Below are 21,723 nucleotides of genomic sequence, written 5' to 3' on the forward strand. Positions count from 1 at the left end.
GTCCAAGGGACTCTCAAAAGTCTTCTCTACCACCACAATTTGAAAGCATCAATTCTGCGGTGCTCAACTGTATGCAACCTGACTTATTCTAAATAATAATAATAAGTACTTTCAAAACCTCAGTGTTAGACTCCACACTTCATTCTTACTCACCTTAAATATCTGATTATATACTCAATTATGCATCCAATCACTTATCAAACCTTATCATTTCTATGTCCACAATATCTTTCATATTTTTTTCTCTTCTCCACTTACATGGCCGCCATTTAGTTCAGGCTTTCTTTATTATTTGAAGAAATTAAATTGATTCTGTATCCTTTTATAATTTATTCTATTCTGTTATTGATTCCATTCGGTATTATTGCCTCATTTTCTATGATTGTTCAAACCATCTTGCTATATCCTTTATCTGCCATACCTTATCTTTTTTTAATAGTTGCAATCAATTTATTAAAAGAGATGACTGATTAGGATCTGCAATGGTGATTTCAACTTCTACTCCTGGTTCAATGCTGATAGAAGTGATCTGTTTAACAATTTCAGAAGGACTGTGCAAATCAACAAGGCGTTTGTGAATTCTCATCTGGAACAGATCCCAAGTCTTTGAACCTTCACTGCAAGTAGTTTTTCTAGTTGTAATTTGAAGTGTCTTAGTGGGCATTCGAACAGGTCTTTCGAATTCTTTTCTTTGGCTCCTCTAATTAGGTCAGCACATACTTTCTCCAGAGATTTTACATTGTGGCTGGTGAGGGTGATCTGGATCCAGGGAATGGCCACCTCGGGCTCCACAAGGGTATTGCCAGTGTCCTTGAATGCCATGGCAGTGGAGTGGCTTCATGACTGACTTATTGCTTAGTGAGAGCAAACAGTGGTGAGTCAGGAGGAGGAGATGCAGCAACTGCCGACTCTATGCAGCTGTAGTGGCAATGCTTTCACCAAAGAGCTCCCATACCTTATCTTTAAAGGCCTAAAAACTGATCCAAGGTATATTGTCCATCCCTGCCTGTCCCTGTACAATTAAGAAGGGTCTTATCTCCCTAACAAACCTTTCTAAGTGCCAGGGAGTCTGCTAATAAGGTTTCATAAAAACAATTAACATTTGTTAATTGTCAGAGAGAGGTGGTCACTAGCCCCACATAAGTGCTTGCCTGCTTTCTTTTAAAATAACCAATCATGTTGTCCACACCCCTGTGTTGCTACCTGCCCTGTAACCAATCATATTGTCTTCCCTACCTACCCAGCTCTCTCAGAGAGTAATCTTAAACCTACTGATATTGAATGAACTGCAAAAATAACATAAGTATCTACATGATTATGTGCATAATAAATCTCTCAGAACTGGAGGTGAAAGTGCAGAGTTTATGAGTCACAGGTCCACAGTGGGGTTATTTTCAGCCTTTGCCAGGGTATATAGGAAAGTTTATTTTAATCCCATTGATACCATAGGGATTTCATTCCCACAGTTTTATTTTTACCAAAAGTAGATCAACTTGGATATGACAAAAACAAAATAAAGTATCATAAGGATTTTTTTTTAACAAACCTGTAAAGTATTATTGGTAACATAAAGTAGCATACATGTTAAATGACTCAGTTTTGAGTTATAAGCCATTCATAAGAATAGAAGTTAGAATAAATTGCTTTTAGGGAGGAAAATGTAGTGAAAGAATTAAGAGTTTATTAAACACTTAATGTATGTGAAGTACTATACTAAATGTTGTGGATACACATAGAAAAGATAATCAAAATGTTGTCAAGGAACACACATTGTTTAATGGAGGAGAAAACACATGTGGACCATTTCAACTCCAAGTCAGATGGAAAGAATACATAGTTCTTAGGGCAGAGTAACAAAGCACATGGTGATGTCTCTTCTTTAACAGAAATTTCATTAGTGAAATATTACCCATCTCTGATGTTAAACCAATTGACAATGCAAAGAAATTTTGTGACAAGATCCTTCTTTTTTAGGTCTTCAATAGAGGTGGCTGCACTACCTGCAGGTGTTAGAAATAGCAATTGATCTGAAGTCAGTAAATATGGATTGGAATCTCTTCCAAGCTACATGACCTTGAGAATTAATAATGATAGCTGATATTTAAAAAGTGCTCCATAGTTGGCAAAGCATTTTTAATACATTATTTCATTTGATTCTCACAACAATCCTTTGAAGTTCATACCACAGATAATAAAGCAGAACCTAGCAGAGTACTTGGCACATAGTATGTGCTTAATCAATATTTAATAGGTGCTTGTTAAAATTCTTCCATCTACTTGACCTTTAATTTCTTCAACTAATCTAATTCAATACATATTAATTAAGAAGCTAGCATATATAAGGCACTGTATATATTATAAAGATAATTTAAAGTAGTCTCCATCATCAAGGAGCTGCAGAGGGAGCTGCAGGTAGGGATGTAACAGGTAAATAGATGAGTATGCACATGATGATATGAAATGGGAGAGACAGAGCACTAACAGCTCAGGGCAATCACATATAAAATAGATGCATTATATTTTCAGCATGAATTGGGACCAGGAAGTTTTGAGTTCAAGTACCACATTTGATAAATGTTGGTGTGGGATGCTGGGAAAGTCATAACTTCACAATCACCCAAGTAACTCCTAAAAATATAAAATACAGAGCTGGTACCATTTTGTGTTGGTAGAAATAGTTTCCTCATTCAGAACATCCCTATGCTAATTCAATAACAGTTCTAGTTAAACAAACAATAACATTTGTGTATCAAATGAGATAATACATATTGAAAACTATACAGCACTATAGAAAGGCACACTATTTTTATATGTCAGTTGTCTCAGTGAAGGGATGAATTATGGACCACTAAAAGACTTAAGGCTAGTACAATACATTCATTTAGAAAGCAGGAGTATCCTGAAAAATTTGAAAGGAGATACTTTATTCATCTTCATGTATATATGTTAATTATGATAATGTATTATGAAAGTCACGACTGCATTAAAAGTAGCATTTTGAGACACTGACATATTTCCATTCATTTTATCTGCTAGTGACAGATAATGAATGGGTATTGTTGAGTTGGCATTACTCCTTGAAGTAATCACTTTGGTTATAAACCAGTTAGCTAGAAGGGAGGGGATTAGGAAAGTTACCTAGTGAATTTTAGTTGTTGGGGTGCAGGAAGGTTCAGTGTTAGCATTTTACAGACAGTAGTAGGATAATTTTGGGAATGGGAATGTAACAAAAACAACAAAATCTGGATCCTGCCTTTGTAGATATACATGTCAGGCATTGCTGAAAAAATAATAGTTTTGTTGTTGTTGTTTTTATCTGACATTGGGACTTCATCAGTGCAGAGAGTTTCTGGTTTAGACACTCCCTCTAGCAATTCAGATCAATAACTATTTTTAACATAATTTCTTACAACCACAAACTATTCAATATGACATCACCATATTATAATTTTGAAAAAAAAATTATCTGGAATAAAAACCAAAAGTAAAGCACATAGAATATGTTGTAAAAGAAAGAAGATTGGACCTGAAATCAAAAGAAGTAGTTTTGAGTTTTCCCACTGCAAACTATTAATTATATTAAAAATGCTAATCTTTTTTATTTTGGTTTCTTCTATAAAATGGGAATAATAATCTTGGGGATGGCTGACCTAACAGTATTATTGTGAGGATGAAATGAGATAATACAAGTTAATTAATCTTTTAAACCCCAATTTATATAAATTATGATTATTGTAATCTTCTTTCTCATCCTTTTCCTCTTCATCATCATCAAAATCATCATCATTATTTTTCCAGACAATAACTAGTCAGTCACCTAAAGTTTTTGGAGAGGAGGATTTTTTGAATCCTCAAAGGATTACCCACAGAGCATAAACTCAGAGGTTTCTACCTAGAAAGCTTCAAGTAAAAGAGTAATAGTGATAGCAAGCAACAATAACTCTCATTTATTTCTATTGTTTTAAATTTCACAAATTGTATCAAAAACATCTTCTCATTAAATCCTCAAAATAATCGTCTAAGAAGATGTGATTATTTTCCTTATTTTACACATGATGAAATTGAGCTGGTGAAGTCATGTGACCTGTCCAGAGTCACAAATCTTATGTCTGAGTTGGGCTTTGGACTCATGTCTTTCTGATTTCAAGCTCAGCACTCTATCCAGTGCATCATCTACCTGCTTCTTTAAACCACACTGATGCCCAATTGGCAACAGAATGTGACTTCTGTCTGAGGATAACTCTAGTTTAAATGGTCAATAATATGGAAATAATGCTGTTAAATTGTGATTATTATCAAAAAACCAATGAATTGATGCATGATTAGAGACACTGACCCTTATTCATTTGGGCATCATTGTAAATGAAAGGAAACATGAAGAAATTGCCACCAAATCAAAAGATGGTTCATGTTATCATTAGAGAGGTGAATAAAGGAATAGAAACAACCTGTGGAAATTATAGCAAAATTGATTTAATCTGGAGGTAAGTAAATATTTCCTAACAATTTAAAGCTGTTCAAAAACTAAAATTATAATTTCAGAAATGAGTACTTCCTTAATGGAGGTCTTCAAATTGAGTCTGAAATTTAAAAAAAATTGAAAAATTAATTAGTCATCCATTCAATTTGTAAAGAAGACTATATGTACAAATAGATATAGATATGCAGACACACATATGTGTGTGCATATGTATGTAGGTATGTATGCATGTATGTATGTGTGTATACACTATGATAAGTGCTAGGGGTACAAGGAAAGACAAACAATCCCTGACCTCATAGATCTTATATTATAGATCTTATATTCTCAATGATTCCAATTAAGGTTAGACTGAATGTTATTAGAATGGATTAAAATTACCTTTGAGGATCTGCACTACCTTCTAGTTTTGATAAGTTCATGATTTATAATCAAATATTTGGATTCTAGGTCCTGTGAATTTTTCTATTATATTTCACTACCAGAATTCAAGTTATTTCTTTGATTTTGTCTATGTTATTAATTGGATTAAAAATGTAAAACTAGTTGTAAAGAATATCAACTATTAACCTATTTTCATTTGAAGTCTATGAAGACTCATCCAACATAAGTAAAAGTTTCGAGTCATAGTTCATGTTAACATTTTTAGAGAACAATCTGTCTCTTGTCATTCATTGTCTCCTCTGAAGTTAAATGACACTGAATTGGGCAGAGGGGAAAAAAATGGAAAGTTCACATTCTTCAGTATTTTGATTCTAAGTGCATTATAATGACTGAAGAAATGATTCACCATGGATTTCTCCTGGTATGTATGTGTTTGAATTGCATATATTGGTGAATAGTCATGATTTAAGGAAGATTAATCATGAAGGATGCTTTTACCTCTTGTTCAGGAGGTGATGTATTAGACATGCAGAATGAAACATACATTTTGAGAAATAATCAGTGTTGGGTTTGCTTGCTTCATCATACTTGCTATTGATAGGGGTGATCTAGAGAAGAAGTAGTGATATAAATACAAAAAAAACTAGAAAGGAACAATATAGATAATCAATAAAACATTAACAAAAACACATAGACAGATTTGTTTCTTTTAAAGAAGTACAGAAGAGAATACACTCAGATCAAATTTGTTATTACCTTATTAAATAGAATATATATTTTTTGAAAAAGCAAACTGTATAAAATAAGGTTTTGGTTTCACATGGAATACTCTTCTGTTGTATTAAATACTGGAATGTTGGTATTTGTTAATAATTGTTAATTTTATTATATATAAATATGAAAAAATATGCGCACACACATGCATATATTTTAAGTGTATATTATGTTAAAATTTTATTGAGAAGATGCTATGATGTAGGAAATAGAGAGATGTCCTTGGAATAATAAAACCTGGGTTCAAGTTCACTCTCTGGCACATTTGTGTGTCCCTGGGCAAATTATTTAATGTCTCAGCATCCCAGGTAACCCTCTAAGAGTGTTAATTGAAGTTAGGTTTTTTAATATTTATTTTCTTCTTTTTATAATCAATTTATGTATCTTTAGTTTTCAACATTTACTTCCATAAGATTTTGCATTTTAAATGTTCTCCTCTTCCCTAAGGCAGCATGCAATCTGATAGAGGCTCTACTTATACATTCATATTAAACAAATTTTCACATTAGTCATGATGTAAAGAAGAATTAGAAGTAATGGGAGGAAATGGAAAAGAAGAAACAAAACTAAACAACAAAAGAAAAGGAGAGGAACTAGTATGCTTCCATCTTCATTCAGACTTCTAAGTTCTTTCTCTGGATATGGATAGCATTTTCCATTGTGAGTCTTTTGGAGTTGTCTTCAATCCTTGTATTGCTGAGAATAGCTAAGTATCTCAAAATCAGTCATCCCACAATGTGGCTGTTACTGCATACAATGTTGTCCTGGTTCTGCTCATTTCTTTCTGTATCAGTTCATAGAAGTTTTTCCAGGTTTTTCTGAAGTCTGCCTGCTCATCATTTCTTATAGCATAATAGTATTACATTACATTCACATACCACAACTTGCTCAGCCATTCCCCAATTGATGGGCATCCTCTCAATTTCCAATTCTTAGCAACCACAAAAAGAGTTGCTATAAATATTTTTATACATGTGGGTCCTTTTTCCATCCGTATGATCTTTTTTGGATAGAGACCTAGAAGTGGTATTGCTGGGTCAAAGGGCATGCACAGTTTTATAGCCATTTGGGCATAGTTCCAGTTTTATACCATTTGGGCATAGTTCCAAAGTGCTGTCCAGAATGGTTTCATTGGTTTACAACTACAACAACAATGCATTAATGTCCAATTTTCCTGCATCTTCTCCAACATTTATCATTTTTCTGTTTTGTCATGTTAACCAATCTGAGAGGTATGATATGATAGCTAAGACTTGTTTTGATTTGCATTTTTCATATGACTATAGATAGCTTTAATTTCTCCATCTGAAAACTGCCTGTTCATATCCTTTGACCATTTATCAATTGGGGAATGACTTATACTCATAAATTTGACACAGCTCTCTATATATTTTAGAAATGAGGCCTTTATCAGAGACAATGACTGTAAAAATAGTTTCCCAGTTTTCTGCTTGCCTTCTAATCTTGGTTGCATTGGCTTTGTTTGTGCAAAACTTTTCAATTCAATGTAATCAAAATCATCCATTTTGCATTTCATAATATTCTCTTTCTCTTGTTTGGTCATAAATTCTTCCCTTCTCTATAGATCTTACAGGTAAACTATTCACTTTCCTAGTTTGCTTACAGAATTAGTCTTTATATATAAATCATACACCCATTTTAACTTTATCTTGGTATACAGTGTAAGATATTGGTCTATGCCTAGTTTTTGCCATACTATTTTCCACTTTCCCCAGAAGTTTTTGTTTAATAGTAAGTTCTTATCCCAGGAGCAGGAGTCTTTGGATTTATCAAATAGTAGAATGCTATAGTCATTGACTATTGGATCTTGCCTGCCTAACTTATTCCACTGATCCAACACTCTATTTCTTAGCCAGTATCCAGTAGTTTTGATGATTATTACTTTATAATACAATTTAAGATCTAATATGGGTAGGCCTCCTTCCCTAGCATTTCTTTTCATTAGTTTTCTTGACATTCTGATCCTTTTGTTTTTCCAGATGAATTTTGTTCTTTTTTTTCTAGATCTACAAAATAATTTTTGGTTGTTTGATTGATATGGCATTAAATAAGTAAATTAATTTAGTTAGAATTGTCATATTTTTATATTAGCTTGACCTACCAATAAGCAACTAATGTTTTTCTAGTTATTTAGATCTGACTTTATTTGCATGAAAAGTGTTTTGTAATTGTGTTCATATAGTCCCTGGGTTAATTTTGGCAGGTAGATTCCCAAATATTTTATAAAATCTACAGTAACTTTAAATGGAATTTCTCTTTCTCTCTCTTGCTACTGGGCTTTGCTGTTAATATATAGAAATGCTGATGATTTATGTGGGTTTATTTTATATCCTGCAACTTTGCTAAAGTTGTTTATTATTTCAAGTTGTTTTTACTTGATTCTCTAGGATTCTCTAAGTATATGATTTGCAAAGAGTGATAGCTCTTTTTCCTCTTTGCCTATTCTGATTCATTCAGTTTTTTTCTTCTCCTATTGCTAAAGCTAACATTTCTAGTACAATATTGAATAAAAATGGTGTTAATGAACATCCTTGTTTCATCCCAGATCTTCTTGGAAATGCTTCCAGCTTATCCTCCTTAGATGTAATGCTTGTGATAGTTTTACATAGATGATACCTATGATTTCAAAGAAGACTCCATTTATTCCTATGTTCTCTAGTGTTTTTAAAAGAAATGGTCATTGTATTTTGTCAAGTGCTTTTTCTGAATCTATTGAGATAATCATATGGTTTCTGTTAGTTTTGTTGTTGATATGGTGAAATATGCTCAAAGTGTTGCTAATATTGAACCAGCCCTGCACTCTTGGTATAAATCCTAACTGATCATAGTGCATTATCTTTGAGATTAGTTGCTGTAATCTCTTTGCTAATATTTTATTTAAAATTTTTGCATCTATACTCATTAGGGAACTTGGTCTATAATTTTCTTTCTCAGTTTTGGCTGGTTTAGGTAACAGCACCATATTTGTATCACACACACACACACACACACACACACACACACACACACACACAACATTTGGTAGGACTCCTTCTTTGTCTATTTTCCCAAAGAGTTTATACAATATTGGAATTAGTTTTTCTTTAAATGTGTGATAGAGTTCACTTGTAAATCTATGTGGCCCTGGAGATTTTTTTCTTAGGGAGTTCATTGATGACTTGTTCAATTTCTTTTTTTTCTGAAATGGTGTTATGTAAGTATTTTATTTCCTCTTCTGTTAATCTGGGCAATTTATATTTTTGCAAATATTTATCCATTTCAATAAGATTGTCAAATTTGTGGGCATACAGTTGGGCAAAATAATTCCTAATTATTGTTTTTTATTTCCTCTTCCTTGGTGGTGAATTCACCCTTTTCATTTTTGATGCTGGTAATTTGGTTTTCTTCTTTCTTTTATTTAATCAAATTAATGAAAGTTTTATCTATTTTATTGTTTTTGTTTTTCATAAAACCAGCCCATAGGTTTATTTATTAGTTCAATAGTTCTCTAAATTTCAATTTAATTATTCTCTTTTTTCACAAATTCTAATTTGATATTTAATTGGGGATTTTTTTGTTTTCTTTTTCTAGCTTTTTTTAGTTGCATGCCCAATTCATTGATCTATTCTATCTCTATTTTATTCATGTAAGCATTTAGAGATGTAAAACTTTCCCTAAGAACCACTTTTGCTGCATCCTGTAAGTTTTGGTGTATTGTCTCATTATTATCATTCTCTTTGATGAAGCTATTGATTTTTTCTATGATTTTTTGTTTGACAAATCCATTCTTTAGGATTAGATGATTTAGTTTCCAATTACTTTTTAGTCTATCTTTCCATGTCCCTTTATTACATGTACTATTTATTGCATCACTATCTAAAAAGGATGCCTTCTACCTTTCCCACTTCCAGGAGCCAAGATGGCAGAGATGTAAGTTGCTCTTACCATCCCTTATTAACCTCTGAAAGCCCAGAAAATATTGTCCCAGGAAAAACCCTGGAACAGCTGAAGCAGAGGAAAGACAGGGTGTAGCAACCTGGTAGCTCAGGTTGCTAGACGGATTAATGGGAAAGGTTCCTTTTGCCCTGGGGGAGGGGGAGCATTACCGACCAAGAGGCATTCCAGCAAGCTAGCAGAAAGCCCCACCTCAGCATACCTGGAGGAAATCCTGAAATCCAGGTGGTGGAGCAATCAAACAACATCAGGACCCCTAGGCACCTCATTGAAGGTGGAAGTACTGGTGGAAACCAGTTTGGAAAACCAGCAAGTGCTTCAGCATTCTACAGTGATCAGGTTTCTCAGTGACTCAGCAAAACTCTGGGAACCTCTCCAAGGGGTCCCAGGTGGAAAAATATCTTGCAACATCCATCTGAAAGGAGCTGAAGAAAATGAAAGGAAGGAAAGGTCCAGGTGAGCATGCAACCTTCACAGGCCAGACTACTCAATCCTACCCCTAAAGTTCCAGCATTGCTGATTCCAGCTCAACACCAGGTAAGCTGCAAGAACCCTACAGCCTCCAGCTGCCAGTATTGGAGGCCCCAGCACACAAAACCAGTGACCAGGCCCTGAGCTTCCAACAAAAGAAGCTTGGGTCAGTGCGCCCTGCTCCCTAATAGGAGAGGTCTATGTCTTTAAAGGCCAGGAAATAAGCAAACACCACGAGCAAAAAGAAATGTATGATAGATTCGTATTATGGGAACAATGAAGATCAAGGGAGAAATTCTGAAGAGGACAACATTGTCAACAAACCCATATCTGGAACCTCAAAAAGGAATATGAACTGGTCTGAAGTCCAAAAAGCTTTCTTGGAAGAGCTCAAAAAAAGATTTTAAAAGTCAAATGAGAAAGGTACAAGAAAACTTGGGGAAAGAAATGAGAGGTATGCAAGAGAGAGTCAATAGCTTGGAAAAGGAAGGACAAAAATTAATTGAAGAAAACAAGTTCTTAAAAAATACAATTGGCCAAATGGGGAAGGAGGTACAAAATCTAATAGAAGAAAACAATTTGTTAAAAAATAGAATTGGGCAAATGGAAGCTAATGACTCTATGAGAGAGTGACAATGAGTCAAACAGAAACAAAAGAATGAAAAAATAGATGAAAACATAAAATACCTCATTGGTAAAGCAACTGACCTAGAAAATTGATCCAGGAGAGACAATTTAAAAATTATTGGTCCAACTGAAAATCACGATGAAAAAAAAAAAGCCTGGACAGTATCTTTCAGGAAATCATAAAGGAAAACTGCCCTGAGGTCCTAGAACCAAAGGGTAAAATAGCCATTGAAAGAATCCATAGATCACCTACTGAAAGAGATCCCAAATTGAAAATGCCAAGGAATATGGTAGCCAAATTCCAAAATTACCAGGTCAAAGAGAAAATACCTCAAAAAGCCAGAAAGAAACAATTTAAATATTATGGAACCACAGTTAGGATTACACAGGACCTCGCAGCTTCTACATTAAAAGACAGTAGGGCATGGAATATGATGCTCCATAAGGCAAAGGAGCTTGGATTACAACCAAGGATCAACTATCCAGTGAAAATGAGCATGATCTTTCAGGGGAGGAGATGGATATTCAATGAAATAGGGGACTTCCAAACCTTCCTGATATATTTCTACCTTTGCTGCATTTGATTGTGAGGTTTTTATGCCTTAATATGTGGTCATTTTTTCTGTATGTGCCATGTACTGTCAAGAAAAAAGGTATATTCCTTTCTATCCCCATTCAATTTTCTCCAGAGATCAACCATATCTAGTTAAAATTTTATTATATTCTCTTTAACTTCTTTCTTGTTTATTTTTGTTTAGTTCTGAGAGGGAGATTGTAGTCTCCCACTACAATAATTTTGTTGTCTATTTCTTCCTGTGATTCCCTTAACTTCTTCTCTAAGAATTTGGATGCTATACCACTTTGTGAATAGATGTTTAGAAGTTATATTACTTCATTGTCTATGGTACCTTAACATAATATGGTTTTCTTCCTTATCTCTTTTAATTAGTTCTATTTTTAATTAGATCTATTTATTATTACTTTTGCTTTGTCTGAGATCAGGATTGCTGCCTCTGCTTTTTTTGTTTGTTTGTTTGTTTTTTTACTTCAGCTGAAACATAATATATTCTGCTCAAGCCTTTTACCTTTACTCAGTGTGTATCCCTCTGCTTCAAATGTATTTCTTGTAAACAACATATTGTAGGATTATGCTTCTTAATCCACTCTGTAAGAGTTCATCCCATTCACATTCACAGTTATGATTACTATGTGTGCCTTACTTTTCATCCTATTGCCACCCCCCCATTTATACTTTCCTCTCTCCTTTCTCTCTTGTCCTCATCACCAGAGTTTTGCTTTTGACCACTGCCTCCCTCAGTCTGCTCTCCCTTCTATTCACCCCTCCCTTTTCTTTTCCTTTTCCCCTCCTACTCCTTTTAGGTTAAGTTGGAATTCTATACCTAATTGATTATGCTATTTCCGCTTTGAGCCAAATCTGAGGAGAGTAAGATTAAAAAATGCTCATCTCTCTCCCTTCTTTCTCTCTACTGTAATAGGTTTTTGTTCATGTGATGTAATTTATCCTTCTCTGTCTCTTCCTTTCCTCTTCTCCCAGAACAATCCCTTTTCACCACTTAATTAGGCTTGTATCATCATGTCAAAGTCAACCCACATCCTCTGTCTATGAGCACCTATCTTAAATGTTGTAATAATGATGCAGTTCTCAAGAATTACAAATGTCGTCTTTCCTTGTAGGCATGTTAACAGTTTGCCCTTATTAATAACATGTTGTTATTATTTTTCTTTCCTGTTGACCTGTTTATGCCTCTCTTGAGTCTTGTATTTGAAGATTAAATTTCCTGTTAAGCTCTGGTCTTTTCATCAGGAAGGTTTAGAATTTCCCTATTTCACTGAATCACCTCCCCTGAAAGATTATGTTCAATTTTGATGAGTAATTGATCCTTGGTTGTAGTCCAAGCTCCTTTGCCTTGTGGGAATAGTCTATTCCAAGTCTTCTGAACTTTTAATGTAGAAGCTGCAAGGTCCTATGTAATCCTGACTGTGGTTCCATAATATTTAAATTATTTCTTTCTGACTGCTTGCAGTATTTTCTCTTTGACATGGTAGTTTTGGAATTTGGCTACTATATTCCTTGGTGTTTTCAATTTGGGATCTCTTTCAGGAGGTGATCAGTGGATTATTTCTATGGCTATTTTACCCTCTGGTTCTAGGACCTCAGGGCAGTTTTCCTTTATGATTTCCTGAAAGATACTGTCCAGGCTCTTTTTTTCATTGTGATTTTCAGGTAGACAATAATTTTTAAATTGTCTCTTCTGGATCTCTTTTCCAGGTCAGTTGTTTTACCAAAGAGGTATTTTAAGTTTTCTTATATTTTTTTTCCATTCCTTGGTTTCTGTTTGAATGATTCTTGATATCTCATAGAATCCTAAGCTTCCATTTGCCCAATTCTAATTTTTTATAAATTGTTTTCTTCTATTAGATTTTGTACCTCCTTTTCCATTTGTCCCATTTCATTTTTTAAGGAGTTTTTCTCTTCAGGAAGTTTTGTGCTTCCTCCATTTGGGCAATTCTACTTTTTAAGGAGTTGTTTTCTTCAGTGTGCTTTTTTTTCTATTTGGACAATTTTATTTTTATTTTTTTTTCAGTGAGCATTTTTTTCCATTTGGCCAATTAGATTTTTTTAAGGACTTCTTTTCTACAGTAAATTTTTGTCCTTCCTTTTCCAAGCTATTGACTCTCTCTTGAGTACCTCTCATTTGTTTTCCCATTTTCCCTTCTACCTCTCTTATTTTATTTTTAAAATCCTTCTTGAGTTCTTTCAAGAAGACTACTTGGGCTTGAGACGAGCTCATATTCTCCTTAGAGGTTTCAGGTGTGAGTATATTGAAATGTCCTCTTCTGAATTTGTGTATTGGTCTTCCCTGTCCCCATAATAAGAATCTATTGTCATTGTCTATGTCTGTTTTTTGCTCATGATGTTTGCCTACTTCCTGGCTTTTAAAATTGAGCTCTCCTACTGGAGCACAAAAAACACTGACCCAAGCTTCTTGTGCTGGGGACCCAGGACCTGGTCACTAGCTTTGTATGCTGGGGATTCAGGTTCTGGCAGCTGGTGGCTGTAGAAGTCTGGCAACTTACATGGTGCTGAATTGGGGTGAGCAACACTGAAGCTCTTGGAGTGGGGGTGAGGAGTCTGGCCCCTGCAGGACAACTGTCCACCTGGGCTTCTTTAAAGCATTTGAACATTTAGCTGCTGAAGGATGGAAGCTGTGGAAGCCTGGAGCTGTGCCTCCTGGAGTTGTGTTTTCTGGAGTGGTGCTGAAGTACTGGGTGATTTGCCTGTTGGAGAATGTTGGTGCACATGGTAGTATTTTGAGCTGGTGTCTACCAGTTCCCCTGCCCTTTCTGAAGCGGCACTTGCCTACTCCCCCGCCGTGGGGCTCAGGACCTCCCCCTGGTTTGCTGAGGTGGGGATTGCTGCTGGCTTGCTGGGAAGCCACCTGTCCTGCACTGCTCCCCCCCCCCCGAGTGACAGGGGCCTTTCTCATTAATCCCCCAAGCTTCCTGGGCTACAAGACTGCTGCACCCTATCTTTCAGCTGGCTCAGCTATTCTAGAGTTTTTCCTGGTGTGACATTTTCTGGGTTTTCAGAAGTCAATAAGGGAGGGTAAGAAAGACTTACGTCTTACTCTGCCATTTTGACTCCTGGAAGTCCTGCAGATAGATATTTCTTGGAATCAGTTGATGGAATTTCCTCACCAATAATACAAGTATTAATTAAGTTGAATGTTTGGTATCACCTTCCTCTCATCCACTGTCCACAACAACCACCCAAAAAGGAAAAAAAAAAAAGAGAAAGAGAAAAGTAGAAGTTTTGTGATATACTGGGTAGAACACTAGAAAGAGATAGGGGAAAAAACAAAACAAAATAAAACAACTGGATTTTGATCCTTCCAGTGATATTGATAAAAAGAGAAAACAGAAAATAACTCCAAAATCATCCTACTAAATTTAAGGTGATGTCAGCTCTTTCAGATGCTTCCCTTTGCAGGTTGTATTCTACTGATCACATCACAACACCAGAAGGGCAAAGAGATTTTGGAGATAGGGGAATAGAGTTCCAGAGAAGGGATGAAAATTCACTTGTTCAAGAGTACACTGGTAGTAAATAGCAGAGCCAAGAATTTGAATTTAGGTCCTTTGACCCAAATTTGGGGGACAACCCATCTAAACAGTTCTACAAAGTAAGGAAAATGTAAGAATTTCAGGAATACTCCAACAGTAAGAGTTTTTGAGGGTGCCTTTTGCTACTTCTTTCCTCACTCTCCTTCCCCCATTAAAGGAGGGAGGAAAAAAACTATATTCTTACATTTCTGTATATCATAAACATTTTATAGACAATTGCTATGGGATACTCCCTAAATCTCTGGGATGAGGAGATAATCAGATGATGAATTCATTATCTTGCAATAACAGAATCTAGATATGTCATGAAATAATCATAATTCAATTCAGCAGACATTTAGTAAAAAAGTTAATGCATGTGAGGCATTGTGATAGACAATAGAGCTATAGAAAAAAAGCATACCTCTGCCCTCAAGGAGTTTGTATACTATATGTAAGGAAAGAAGACAGTGTCATGCTGCTCTGGAATTAGAGCTCTAGTTATATCTTATTTTATTCTACTGTGTTTTAGAGACCCTGATATTATTTCAAAGGAAAATGGATACAGTGCATATTTTTTACTTGATGTAACTAAAGAGATCTTTGCTGGCTCTAGAAGAATCAAGATAAGCTTGTTTTATTTGGTTATGTATTTTTTAAATTCATTTTTCCTTAGTGTCTTACCTTGCTAGGAACAATCTGAAGGAGCATGTTAAGCCTCTAATCTTTATCTTTAAATATATTCACTAATTTCATAAATAGTTCTTGGGATCAGTCTCCTAAAATTCTCTGGTTCTTCTTGCCTCCCATTATTTGTACAATTCAATTCTTTCATTGTTTCCACAAGAATATTCATATTTTTGGCTGATTAAGAGAGTCTTGCTCTGCAGACCATATTTTGATTCTGAGATGTGTCTCTTCCATTTGACCACATATTAATTTATAAAGAAGATATGCATTGACCATGCAATACCAGTCAACTAATGGTTATTTCTTTCACGCTAATATTACATTGAACCAGTGATATTAGGAAATTTGCCTTTTTTAAATAAAATTTCAGGCATTTTTTTGTAAGATAAAATATCGGTCAATAGGGTGCTCAGTACAGAGCTCTTTGCCTTAATAAAATGCAATTTATATCATATACATACATACATACATATATATATATATATATATATATATAAAACATAGATTTTGTTTTCCCTTACAATTTCATTGTGGGGTCCTATAATCACTGATTCAAGTTTCAAATATTTTGGGTCTGTGGTGCACCCTTGAGTCACAAATAAAATTTTAAGTCATCTCTAATTCAAGATACCACAGTACAGAATGATATGCCCAGTAGGCACTCAATAAATATTAATTGACAACAACTATAATGATTATAATTCACTAGACATCTGGGTATTCTAAAGGAAAATTATATGGCCTGTACATTATTACATTATGTGTTTGTAACTCTAGGGCATTCCAAATACAAGCAACCCCAGGGAAAAGGCAGTTCCATAATATAATAAAATTGGAAGTGAACTCAATTGAATTCTCAATTAACTGTTGTTTCTTCTTTGCTCTCCACCCCATACATTCCTTTTTAAAGAAAGAAAAAGCAGCACACAATAAGATAGCATTGTTCTCAAGAATTCAGGGAGAAAAATTAAAGAAATTCCAGGGTATGCCTAGGACTTCAATATACATTTATTTCACTAGTTAATCTAACATTAAACAAAAGATCTGTCATATTGCATAATGTTTATTCCCATTCAGAAGAATTGGGTTTGCATTCTGGCTCCCCTACTTACAAACTTTATAAACTTGGATGAAATTTTCTCTTGGTCTTAGTTTCCTCCTATGTATTTACAAAATAATTCCTTCATTTCCTCAAATTTGTTCTGAGTATCAGGAGAAAATGCAAGGAGGGACTCAATAAAATATTCATTTCTGTTCACTAAATGACCTTTTTACTAAGATAAAAAAGAAGAATCAGTTTAAATTGATTTTCACTAATAATAGCTGAAATATTGTTTGTTTTGCTTTATTTAATTCAGACATGAATACCTCAATTTTTAAGTACACAACTTCTATTTTAGGATAAATTTAAGTTCCATAGTTAACAGATTTCAATTGTTGTGAATTGCCATGAAATTATATGTGGGAAGAAATAATCTTACTAAAAAATCAGTCTTAGACCTTAGACACAGTTAGATTTTTATTTCAATGCCTCCAAGAAGACAGACAATCAGTGCCACTACCTGCAAGAAAGGGTAATTGGCTGTTCTTCATCACCAAAATTTTGAAGTAGGTAATTTGTTGTATTCCTCATGGGCTGAGGATTTCAAGTGATCCTAAAGGATTCCAAGGAGAACACACTGTAACAATTCCATTTGGAACCTTTCAGGAAGAGGTCAGGAAGACAACATACTTATAAGCAGAAGAGTTTTATAAGCTTCATACTCAAAATAGATGGAAAAGAAAACTACACCATTGGAGGATTTTCATGTGACCCCCAAATTTACTGAGATGAAACAAAAATGCTTATTTAAAGCTTTATTTGGAGAAAGAAAACTAAAGCAAAGAAAGGTCTACTATTTAAAGAGAAAACACTCAATGAAGTTTGTCTTCTGTTTCCCATAAAAGAAAATATCTTTAGATTGGAATGAATATGGTTAAAAGGAAAGTTCAAGATAAGTGAAGATTTAGTAAACAATAATCTATTTTTTTAAATGAATTCAACTCTCCTTGCTCCGATAAAGTATATTCTAGGATTTTTTTAATGTACATGTAATAGCAGAACTTGTTAGCAAACTTTAAGAAATCATGAGGAAAAACATTTAGCAGTAGAGAATACTAAACGAAACAAAACACTGGCTCTTGGAGGCAGAGGACCAGTGTTGAAATCATACCCACTTTTTACCTCTTACTACCTGTGTGATCTTGGGAAAGTCCTTCTCAAATTCAATTTCCTCATCAATAAATATCTTGCTGATCTATCAGGTTCATTCCATGCCTAAATTTTAGAAGATGATGCTAAGACATAAAACAAAAACACTCAGAAAGCCAGAGATGGGCAAAATACAATTTAACAAACATTCCTTAAATATCACGTGCATGATATTTAGGACTTTTCATGGGCACTGAAGAACATATGAAGTTGTATCCCATAGAGTTAAAAATTACATAGAATTAGTAGAAGGAAATTATATAGAATTAGTAGAAGGAAAAGCTGCATACTTAACTAACACATTAATACAGTGAGGAAAATTGTTATTCTATAACCCATCCTTTTCTCCATTATATCAGACCCCATTTCTCAGTCTAGTTCACCCCTAACCCCCGGGGCACTTGCTAGCTAACTAGTTTTAGTGGGACCCTTGTTTTTATTTATAGAAAAATAGAGAACCAGCTTGAGCTAGGTCCTCTGCAGGGAACAACTGTCCTGTCTTGCCTCCGAGAAAAATTAAGGGTGATTCAGTCTCTAAGGAGGAGGCCAAATTAAAAGGGTGGGGAACTTGGCAAAGCTTACTGGAGGCAGCTGAGGCCCATAAAGCAATTAACATTGTCAGAGTCGATCAGCCACACCTGAAAGCCAATCCACTTTCCCAGCTGCAGACTAATTCTATCACTGGAGAATTACTCCCATCTCCCAGGAAGGAAGTAATAGGGAGGAGCTGCAGTATTTCTCTACTTCTTCATTAAAATGTCTACTGATTTGGGATTTACTTACCTTTGCCAGGGGAAGTCCACATGATGTACTGTCAGGCCAGTTAGAAGGAAAACTCATATAGGTTTAAAAAAAATTGGCCTGCAGAAGGCCATTCACTCAATTTATTGGTTATTGTTAGCCTAACTCATAAATTGATTATGCTCAGGTTACTGGCTTTGTGGCCAGTGTGACTTGCTTTATTAGTATTTTATACATTACTATTAATACACTTTTCTTGCCTTAGAGAAAACTGTGTCTTAGCCTGCCTTTGTAGCAATTTTACTTACCACAGCAGTAAAATAAAAGATTACATATAAGAGAGGCGCACAAAAGTTCTATGTGACTTGTGAAAGAGAAGGGTATTACTGATAAGGCAGTCAGAAAGGCTTCCTGAATGAAGTAACATTTGCAATGGATTTCAAGGGATAGACAGGAAGTGGACAAAGAAATGAGAATCTTCCTGGCAAAGGGAACATTGTGAGCAACATTGTAATTGTGGAGAAGTTCATTTTGTTCCTCTTCAATCTCTTTTCTTGAATTATCATTGGTCTTCTGTCCTGAGCCCTTTTTTTTCATCTTATATCTCCCTTGGTGATGTCATCTGTTCCCATTTATCATACACTTTTCAGATTACTCTCAAATCTATCTATCCCGTACGACTGGGATGGACTCACTCCTGATACATGAATTTACAGTTAGGAGGGATCTAGGTTTTAATCTTACCATCTAATGCTTATATTTTTAATTTGTGTGTGGGTGTGATGGACTTCTTTGGAAATCTATGGAAATCTATGAACTCCTTTACACAGTAATCTTCTTAAATGCAGAAGATACATGGAATTTAGATACATGGAATTCTTATAAGCAAATCTTTTTAACTCTCTGAGCATCAGGTTCCTTATCTTTAAACAGAGGTTATTATATTTTACAGGGTTATTTTGGTAATTAAGTGAAATGATATAGGTGAAGTGTTTCACTAACCTTAAAAGCTTTATAAACATGTCAGCTATCATAATTATCATTGACATTATTTTTACCTTTCAGAATCCTCATTTTCCTTCAAGGCATAGCTCAGGTGATACTCACATTGTGAAATCTTCCCATATACCAACGCAGTTTTGAGTGCTTTATGCCTTTGTTAATTAATACATATATACTTAATCCAGTAGAGGTTTTGGAGTTCAAGGACTCTCTAGCTTTTGTCATCTTTTAGGACCTTGCACAATATTTTGCATTCAATAGGTGTATAATAATGTTTGTATAAATGAATTTAATTTATAACCTACAGCTCTGCTACTTCTTGCTACTATGTCCTGATAGTCTGATAAAAGTGGGATGAACATACATTAGAGATTATTAATGGTGTGTGTGTGTATTGAACTCCTTTGGCAGTCTGAAAATACTTATGGGCCCTTTTTCAAAATAATATTTTTAAATGCATAAAATGTTAGGATTAGGAAGAAAATTAGTTGTGTTGATATATAATTATGTTTTTAAGAACAGTTTACAGACTTCAGGTTAAGAACCCCTAAAACAGAGAAATAATTTGATAAATTTTATATACCACTAGCAGAATTAGGAATAGTGAATGAATTTCCCAAGGCCAGTTTTGACTCAATGTAAGGAGGGACTAACTTATTCATTTCAGCTGTCTATAAATGGAGTGGATTGTCTTGTAAAGTAGTGAGTTTTCTGTCACTGCATGTTCTCAAAGAAAAACTAAGTGATTATCCAGTAGGAATGTTACAGCAAGACTTTCTGCTTTGGATGGAAGGTTGCACAGTTGACCCTTATGTTTCCTTTCACCTTTTAAGCTTCTCTATTACACCTATAATAAGAGAATGTATATTTTAGGTTACTTCTAGAGTTCCCTAAATAAATTGCCTCTTCCAGTTCCACTGATGATAAGCCTAAAAGCTTAAAAGCATGAAAATACCTCCAAAAAGGAATGATTTCTTATGCTAATAAGCAGCATAAGGTCTATTATGCTTGAATTTAGGTTTAATAATGTGTATGTACTTTTAAGTCAGGGACTAGTTATAAAATATTTTTGAAGCATAAAAGCAAATTAAATGCTTTATAAAAATAACCATCTGAAAGCTCATTTCACTAAGCAAAGGCAAAGAATTTAAACATCTAAATGGGCATTTACTGCCTACATAGCATAACCCTTCATAGATCATGCAACACCTAAATTGGAGTCAAAAATTCAGGTGTTGGGCTATACACATGTTAAGGAAACTGAACAAATTTTGGAGCTGCACTCAGGGCATTATTACTTGCAAGTCTGTGCATTAGAGAGGCCTGTTTGCTGTTCTTTGAGACAGGATAAATATTTGTTATCTTAAATAAAACTCAGTGATTTGTCTACAAGTACTTGCATCTAAACTGCTGCAATGTCTGGTTAACTTTGTTTTAAAGTATCTTATAAACATCCATATTTTCATCATATGCCTGAATTTCTGCATATATTTTAAATTAATTTTCTGACAATAGCCATCTTATCCTCCAGTACATTTTCTCCATCTTTTAGTCAATTGTGAGATGCTAAGAATGTGATCCATTGTAGAAGAGTCTGATTTTTCCTCATTTATATAGTCCCTGAGAATGGCATTGATTGTACATAGGTGATTCTTATAAAATATGTGTGTATGTGTATGTGTGTGTGTGAGAGAGAGAGAGAGAGAGAAAGAGAGAGAGAGAGACACAGAGAGATAGAGACAGAAAGGAGAGGATAGGAAATAGGAAATATAAGTCAGGAGTAATTGATATTCACCACTCATTTCCCAGTTATTTTTTGTTCCACCATTAACAAAGGTGCAAAATTTTTCCATTCCTTTAATATCTTGGTCTATTTCAGAGGCCTTGAATATGGATCCCTTAATGCCCTTAAAATTGTGCTATACCCAGCATAGATTTCTGATGGTTAGATAGATAGATAGATAGATAGATAGATAGATAGATAGATAGATATATCCACATTTACTCCCACTCACCTTCTCACAACACACACACACATACACATACATATACATGCACACACATATAGACACACATGTGTATATGTATTAATTTATACACATATAGATGTATGTATACTCATGATTGCATGCATGCACCCACATATAGATAAGTGTGTTTATGTATGTGTATACAGTCCTATAGTCCAGCTGCTTTTCTTTGATTTGTTCTTTTTAATATCATT

At 34.5% G+C, this 21,723-nt stretch overlaps 1 pseudogene; it reads right to left on the reverse strand.

Annotated features, from left to right (window-relative positions):
• Positions 1-445: 445 nt before the first annotated feature.
• On the reverse strand, positions 446-822 carry LOC114030048 (annotated as a pseudogene).
• Between the last annotated feature and the right edge of the window lie 20,901 nt (positions 823-21,723).

Source organism: Vombatus ursinus, unplaced genomic scaffold (assembly GCF_900497805.2).
Source record: "Vombatus ursinus unplaced genomic scaffold, bare-nosed wombat genome assembly UNPS02014945.1, whole genome shotgun sequence".
Taxonomy (NCBI): Eukaryota; Metazoa; Chordata; class Mammalia; order Diprotodontia; family Vombatidae; genus Vombatus; species Vombatus ursinus.